Raw genomic sequence first — 9298 nt, 5'->3', positions numbered from 1 at the left:
CGGCCCTAAGCCAGCAAGTGGTCCCAGACTGCAAAAGGGCACAGGCCGGGCTGAGGGATCTGCTACCCCTGAGTGCACAAATTTTTGTGCACCAGGCCTCTAGTTAGTTATAAATTTAAATCTTTTTTAAAAATTCTTTATTAATTAAGGTATTACAAATGTGTCTTCATCCCCCCATTGCCCCCCCCCCCAAATGTAAATCTTTTAATTGGTAGATTTTTATTACAGGACTGAGACCACCTTTTGAATTGTGATGAATTGTTGAGAATTCAAGGAAGATGGTTATCAGAATGATCCACATATCCTATATAATAAAGAGCTAATATGCTAATTAGACCAAACAGCAGAATGACCATTCGGGTGACCTTCTGGATGAAGCTGGGCTGTGAGGAGCTGCTAGGGCCGGCTGAGGCAGCCGGGGCTGCGAAGGCTGAGCCCCTTGCATGAATTTCATGCATAAGGCCTCTAATGTTTAATAAATAAGTACAGGACTAAAGGTACTCAAAATCCATTTCCTCTAGAAAGGCATCAGCCTTTTTATTACCTTCCATTTTTTAAAAAAACTACAATTAGGCGGAAACCTAAAAAAAAATGAAATATAAGAAAAATGGAACAAGAAAAAGAAGAATTTCTGTTATGTGATTGACAAATTATTTGACTCTGAGGTTCCATGTTCTTACATAAAATAATAAAAGTCAAGTCAATTCTGTTTCTTTAATTAGTTTCCTGGAAAGTATTTGTGATGATGGAGGGCTAACATGTTTTAAAACTCTTAAAACCTGAAGGAATGTTGGTTCTTTATTCCCATGTGAGCATTTACATTTTCCCTTACCCTATTTCCCCTTGAAGAGCAAACCCAAACACTCTACATTGCATTGTTTACTTAGTTCAGTTGTACCTAGTACTGTACAGGGTATAGAAGAGGTCAAATCAGAGTCTATGTTCTAGATGCCTTTGAACATTTTATAATTATCATTGTTATTAATTATATCAATATTTGCAGGTGGTAATTTCAGGCATCTCTCCACATCATTTCTTTTAGGGATATAAATCATACTTTTCTATATTTTTGGTAGATATTTAATCCTGTTGTAACTCACAAAAGTTATAGTACAATAAGTTTGTTAGTGATAATTCTAAAGATGGAGGCTTTCCCGGTCCTATCACAGTTACAATTTTTTTAATGAAAAACAAAAATACCAGAAAATGGTTTTGCATTTTTTTGTAGGTAGCTGTGTATATAAATATCCTTCTGGCACCTACATATTTTTGGCCACATTACAAGGACTAAATCTCATAGGTACTAAGATTTGAGATATAAAGAGAAAGAATAACAAGATAAGCAATAAAACCAATAAAATTTTTAAAGTTTTATTGAACAGACTAAGCACAAAGGCAGTCTGTGAATATCAGCAACAGCATATCTAATGAGACAGTGTCCATATACAAGACAATAGCAGCCCATTAAAGAAAACACAGGGCTATAAAGGAGCAATTAATAATTGTGAGCAAAAAAAAATCAATATCCCTATTACATAGATGTTAGCTAATTAGTTGTAAGTTTAAATTTTATAATTAGTAGATTTTATTACAGGACAAGAACCACCTTTTCATGCTGGTCTGGAATTTTTATAAGCCAATTTGGCCTTTTCTGGCCAAGCTCCCAAATGGTTATTCTGAACAAGGTTTATAAAAGAGACCACTATAAAGCTCTGATCTTACTGTAATGGGACAGCAGCCAATCATATTTTTAGTTCTTTCTCTACATTCTAATAACTCACATTTTGTTATCTATACTGGGGAGACTGTATCAGGAGACACTGAAGAAAGCAATTTATTTATTGATTTTTAACTCAGAGTTGTTTGTACTAAGTTTCTCTAATCTACCCATAGACTTTGGGGTTTTATTTGACTTTCCTGCATCATCTTTAAGATAATAGTTCAAAAAGAAATTGAAATTATAGAGGTACATATCTAATAAAAAATAAAGACAAAATATTCTAAGACAGAATGGGTTTAGTGCCTACTACCAGAGAATACTGTGTAATAGATAAGGTGGCAGGCAACCAGGATCACAATGGAAAAAGCATTGAAGTAGTAACACTGGGATTCTGGAACCCGCTGGCTAAACAGAGTTCGTAATAGGCACCCACACCACCTTCAATTCAGAAAGATTCAACCTTTAGCCATTTCATATTTTAATTTTGAAATTTAAGACATATTTAAAGTATTTTGCTAAAAATGATAGCCCATCTCTTTTGCACCCTAATAATCACCAGAGTGGATGGTGACTCAAAGGCAGTGTCAAAGAAACATTGCACCAGATAAAATTAAATGTCAAGGAAGATTTAATTCAAGACTATTGCAATAGAGGGGAGAGATTGAATGCAATTTCACTGAAACAAAAACTGGAAAAGTTTTTAAGCATTGCAACGAGTGAAAAAGTACTAGAGGACATTAATAGAGAGATATTTGTTTCTTGGCTGTTGTAAAAGTTAGGCTTCTACCTTCCTATAGAGACTGGGAGATAGGAATGCCAACTTTTCTGATGGCTAAATATGGGAGCATATTTATATCTCAAAGGAGCAAAACATAATTTACAATTGTAAGTTTTCTAAAGAAGATCAGGGGACTGAAAGAAACCTATCTAAAGCTTGACTAAGCAGAGGGGTGCTTTAAGGCTGTCTTGGTCAACAGTTACAAGGTTGATGTCACAATACTGATGAAATTGTCTTTTATAATATATGTACTTATAGCCTATGGATTATTCAAAGCAACATGCAGAGATTTCTAGGAAATCTGGATTAAGATTTATTGGCTTCTTAAAGCTCTAAGCCATAGCTCTACCTTTCACCTACTAGAACCTCACACATTGTTTGGCAAGACCGCAGTTTTACAGCACGGGATCAACCAATGCTGTACTGAAACAAAACTCTTATTTCCCTCTTCTTCAGCCAGCAGGAAATCCCTGGAAAGGGTGTTGTAAGTAAGAAGGCTAGAAGTTGAAGGGAAAAGCAATTGCTTCTGACTGCTAATGTTTAATCTATCCCCTACAGAAATGAAAGTGGCCTTTTATCTTTGAGTAGAATAAGGTGATTTAGAAGGGGAACAAGATGACACTGCAGCAATTGATGCTGATACTTTAGTAGTAAATTCAATTCAGCTCATGACTTATGCGAATCTCAAGATGGAGATATACTTCACTAATGTAATGACTTCTAGGGAATAAGTTTAGAATTTCTTTTAAGTCTCTTAAACTTGTTGACTTGCCAATCTGGGTTACATTGTAGTGGCAATGTTTGATCTGCTGCGTTTAATGATTTGTCATCATTTCTATCATCTTTATGGAAATTTGCTCCAGGCTGAAACCTGACTCACAAGTTGAAGGGAAGTCATAAAGTAGTCTTTCCCAAAGCTGAGAATTTCATAATTCAATATAAAACAAAACAATAATACATACAGCATAATCACTTTTGTAAGTGCCTATTCCATTTCAATTTACTTGGTCATTTGTTTTTCAAACATTAGCTCCATATCTACAAGGTCCAGAGACTCCCCTGAATTCTAGTAAATTTATATAAGACAACACAAACATAAATTTCTGGTATGTTTAAAATACTTTTATTTCTATCTCTTGACAGTACTATGATGTACTTATGACTTTAATGTTATTTTCTTTTTTATATAATGTTATTTTCTTCTGCACATTAATATGAAATATTTTGAATGATAATGTTTTATAGTTTTTAATAGCAAAATGGTCTTAAAAACAGTTTTATAAAAGTAAAATTGATATTCAGTATCTACACATATTTAGAGTATATAATTTCATGAGTTTTGACAAATAAATACAAACATGAAACTATCACCACAATGAAGAAAATGAACATTATTAGTCACCCACCTACAGTGGCCATGCCCATTTTGGTCAATGCACTTTGTTCCCAGGTGTGACTGCCAGACAAGGACCTTCCCTAGTCATCCCAGTTTTACTGGACATGTGTCTATTTTCCCTTTGTCCAGTCCCCTTCCCTCAATGTTTTTCAGGGAACATGCTTATAAAGTCTGGCCTTCTCTTTGCTCTTTTTCTATTATTAATAACTAGAGGCCCAGTGCATGAAATTCAAGCACTAGTGGTGGGGGGGAGGAGTCCCTCAACCCAGCCTGTGCTCTCTCATAGTCTGGGACCCCTCAATCCTTACCGTCCACCTGCTCACTGCTCCTTATCGCTTGGCTTGCTGCTCCTTAGCTCTGTCAAAGAGGTGGGAGAGACTCCCACCACTGCCGCTGCACTTGCCAGCCTTGAGCCTGGCTTCTAGCTGAGCGGCATTCCCCCTGTGGGATCACACTGACCACCAGGGAGCAGCTCTGGTGGTCAGTGCGTGTCATAGGGACCAGTCGTTCTGGTTGTTCTGCCATAATGGTTGCTTAGGCTTTTATTATATAGACTAGAGGACCAGTGCATGAAATTCGTGCATGGGGTGGGGAAGGGATCCCTCAGCCCAGCCTGCACCATCTCCAATCTGGGACCCTTCAGACATCCCTCTCATAAAGCAGGACCACTGGCTCCTAACTGCTCACCTGCCTGCCTGCCTGCCTGATCGCCCCTAACCACTCGCCTGCTAGCCTAGCTGCTCCCTAATGGCCCACCTGCCTACCTGTCCATCCCCTAACTGCTCCCCTGCCAGCCTGATCACCCCTAACTGCCTCTGCCTCTGCCTCTGCCCCCCGTACCACCATGGCTTTGTCTTACAGCCCAGCCTGCACCATCTCCAATCTGGGACCCTTCAGACATCCCTCTCATAAAGCAGGACCACTGGCTCCTAACTGCTCACCTGCCTGCCTGCCTGCCTGATCGCCCCTAACCACTCGCCTGCTAGCCTAGCTGCTCCCTAATGGCCCACCTGCCTACCTGTCCATCCCCTAACTGCTCCCCTGCCAGCCTGATCACCCCTAACTGCCTCTGCCTCTGCCTCTGCCCCCCGTACCACCATGGCTTTGTCTTACAGATGTCTGATCCACCTGGTCTAATTAGCATATTACCCTTTTATTGGTATAGATTAGCTAATTACAATGGTATCAGGGTGACATTCGAAAATTTTTTTATGAAGTTTATCTTTGTCAATAGGAAGGATAAAAACCCCCAATTGATTGCAATCAGGATGACCTTATATAAAGTGAGTTTGATTTGGGGGCCTTTTTCATTACTTCAGTGGGTGTCCTTTTTCTAGGCTAAGCTGAAATGATTAGCCTGTCTTGAACAGGTTTTCTCCCTGGAGGATAACTTTATCCTATATCACCAATCATTACTGAAGTGAAAATTGATTATTAAACTGCTAGCTGATCCCAGAAATTGTTCCTAGGGGGAGGGGAGAGTTAATTTGTTGTCACTAGAATTAGTCATCTGGATTGAAAAACAAACAAACAAAAACACACACACATTTATAGGAAAACTGTAGACGGATAACATGAAAATGAAAACATGATTTATAGCCAGCAACTAATCAAACCAAATTTACTTTAAGAATAAATAAAGAATAATTTTAAGGTGGGTGAAAACAGCTAAAAAAGAGCAGAGAGGGTTCACACAAAATAAAGAAGTTGAGGTAACATGGTAGGAGTCTGAAATCTGAGAGTAAAGACAACTTAAAACTTTTAAAAAACAAAATGAATAAAGTTTGTGTATATGTTGTCCACATTTCCACAGTATAAATGTGCTTTATCTCTCCAGGTTTTCAGAAAAAAACTGATTGTGCCCAGACATCCTCACACAATGTTCTGAATCAGGTGAAGCCTTCCAGGGGGAAATGTCTTAATAAAGTGTCACTAGCTGATGTAATGCAGCAGGGCTTGACTAGTTTCATTCCCAAGAGGTAATTTATATAAATTGCAACACGTAGATGCAAGGAAAGGTTGAGAAATCATACACTTTATTTTGCTTAGTGCCAGGATAACATTTACACGATCGGAATATTTCTTTTGTAGAAGAAGCTCCACTATGAACATTTCTCAACATGTTTGTTATCTCTTGCTGTTCAACACAATATTCCAAAATCTAGTAACTAAAACAATAAACATTTAATATTTCACATTTTCTCCGTGGGAGGAATCAGGCTTGCCATAGCTGGTACCTTTGCCTCAAGATCAAGCATAAGGCTGCCCTGAAGGTGTCATCAGGGGTTGTGTTCTCAACTGAAGACTTAGTGAGAGAAGCTTCACCTCCAAGTGTACTCAAGTAATTTTTTTTAAAGAACTCACATTCTCATGGGCTCTTGGATTGAAAATTCCACTCCCTCACTGGTTGTTGGCTGGTGACTTCCCTTAGTTTCCTGCTTAGTGGCTTCTCCATAGAGTAGATAGTAACATGGTAGTTGACTTTTCTTAGAGCAAGATGGAGCAATCATATGAGAATCAGTCTTTTGTAATCTAATTTTAGAAGTGACACAATAAAATTTTTTCTCTATATTGTTAGAAGTGTTTCACTATATCCAACCTGTACTCAAGGGGAAGATATTGCATAAAGGTCTTAATACTAGGAGGCAGGGGTCATTGTGGTATATCTTAGAGACTGACAACCATACCCATGAAAAATAAAATGTGGTAATTCATGCTCAACTGTCAAGCAAAGTAATTTAATTAATCCAGGACCTGGAAAGAGATAGGATGAGAAAAACTTTATATTTGATGAGAAAAACTTTAAAAATGTGTTACATAGTTTAGTTGTAGTATACAATTGAGTGAACAACAAATTCAAAAAATATATGCTTAAAGACTATTCCACTTGCGATGACATATTTTATTTATTGAAACATAAAAATTTGGAAGTTATTTTTTACATATTTTTCTTTTATTAGTTTAAATATGCTAGGAATGTTAATGTGCATGGGATTAAATTTTATGACTGGATCCACATGGTAGGAATAATTAGCATGCATAAGATGGAAATGTTTTCTGTAACGTGTATTATTTCAATAGAAGTTGGAACACAGAACTAAATCCAATTGGTAAAAGTTTCCCAAACTTCTCACTACCTATTTTCCAAATAAATAGCTTTTGCTGCATGTAGTTAAGCATTCTTGATATTTCAGATGAAATATTAAGGACAGGTTACCTCAGCTGACATCTGGGTTATCCTAATTCTAAATCAAACTAAATATATTCCCACTCAGTTTTCTCTTACTTATAATTTTAGGGTTTTTTGTTGTTGTTGATAGCTTCAGCATGCTTCTCAGAATAACTTCTTATTTTACATTCCACCTTCTATATAGCCATTTAGTTCTTAATTCTACAAGATTTCTTAATTCTACACATGCAAATTCTCTCATGCCATCTCACTAGCTTATTTCCATAGCTACTACACAAATTACATAATTTTGGGGGTAATATTTTACTACACAAATTACATCATTTTGGGGGTAATATTTGTTTAAGCCTCATCCAGGACATGTGGGGGTTATTTTCCCCATTGATTTGTACACACACACACACACACAAAGGAGAGAGAGAGAGAGAGAGAGAGAGAGAGAGAGAGAGAGAGCGAGAGAAAGTAGCCAAGGCTGTGAATCAAACCCACAACCTAGGTATATGCCCTGACTGGGAATGGAACCTGTAGTCTTTTGGTGTATGGGATGATGCTTCAACCAGCTGAAATACCTGGCCAGCACTCCTTGAGTAATTTAGTAAGCTTCCTTGGGCTTCCTGATGCAAAATTTTCCTTTCAGTGTTTTCTCTTTTTAATTCTTTCAATATTAATTATTTCAAATTAAACAGTATAATCAATTTGTCATATAATATCAATTCCTCAAACTTCTTAGCTTGAAATATACTCTTCTTTGTCAAACCTATATGTATTGAATTTTATTTATTATTTTTTATAAATATTGTTGAAAGTATTACATATAATCTACAGTTTTTGTTTTTTAAAATAAATCTTTATTTTTGAAAATATTACATATGTCCCCTTTTCCCCTTCCCACCCTCTCCTCCAAGCCTTCACCACCCCACTGCCTGTTTCTGCGCATATGAGTTCATTGGTTGATCTCTTCCCCCATCAACCCTCCCTTGCCTTCTCTTTGAAGTATGTATTGAATTTTAATTCCCTATTTTTTTCCTTCTTATGGGTGCTTTTAAAATATATATATTTTAATTTGTGCACTTGGCGGAGCGTCCCTCAGCCTGGCCTATTCCCTCTTGTAGTCTGGGACCCCTCAGAGGATGTCCACCTACTGGCTTAGGCCCGCTCCCTGGGGGATTGGGCCTAAGCTGGCAATCAGACATCCCTCTGGCTGCCCTCAGGGGATGTCCACTTGCCAGCGGGGGGCAGGCCTAAGCTGCAGTCAGACATCCTTAGTGCTTTTTCAGAGAGGAATGGAGAGGGATAGAGAGCCAGAAACATTGATGAGAGAAAAAAAAGAAAAACATCAACCAGTTGCCTCCTGCACACCTGCCACTAGGGATGTGCCTGCAACCAAGGTACATGCTTTACACGGAATCAAACCCGAGACCCTTCAGTCCGCAGGCCAACACTCTATCCACTGAGCCAAACCAGTTATGGCTCATGGTTGCTTTTTAAACTTAGTTCACTGTATTTATTTGTCTGTTTTAAAAATGTAATTTCTTTTCCATTTTTTCCCTCTCTACTACTATAGCCTTCCCCACCAACATGTTTAAATATTCCATTAATCAAGAATTCTAGTGATAATTCACTCATGGAGCCTTACATGATTATGATGTCTAGAAGAAATATTTCTTCATCCTAAATTGTTTTCATACTTAATATTACATTTTTTGTTTGTATATTTTATCACCCCTATTAGACTGCAAGTTAATGTTGCTCATGAATGTTTTTCACCAAGTATTTATAACAGGATCTTACATATAGAAGACTCTCAATGAAGGTGTAAAAGTTAACTTGATGAATAGATGAACTAGTGATGTGGATATGAGTAAAACCCCACCCACATGCACATATACAAACAGATGCACATAAACACTTATATTTTGGAATGTCCCTGCTTAGATACTTCCAGTATTGAGATGGGGCTCATCTATGTCATTTTTCATCTGTTGCTAGACCACTCTAATTGCCTGACTAGCTTTTCTTTCAATAATATAAAATGTGCCTTTTAACGGCATGGATGGAACTGGAGAGCATTATGCTAAGTGAAATAAGCCAGTCAATGAAAGAAAAATACCACATGATCTCACTTATTCATGGATAATTGAGACCATTATAAACTTTTGAACAATAATAGATACAGAGGCAGAGCTGCCTCAAACAGAGTGTCAAACTGCATCG

Source organism: Myotis davidii, unplaced genomic scaffold (genome assembly GCF_000327345.1).
Source record: "Myotis davidii unplaced genomic scaffold, ASM32734v1 scaffold704, whole genome shotgun sequence".
In the NCBI taxonomy this organism is placed as follows: Eukaryota; Metazoa; Chordata; class Mammalia; order Chiroptera; family Vespertilionidae; genus Myotis; species Myotis davidii.
Note: the sequence above shows the minus strand (reverse complement) of the source record.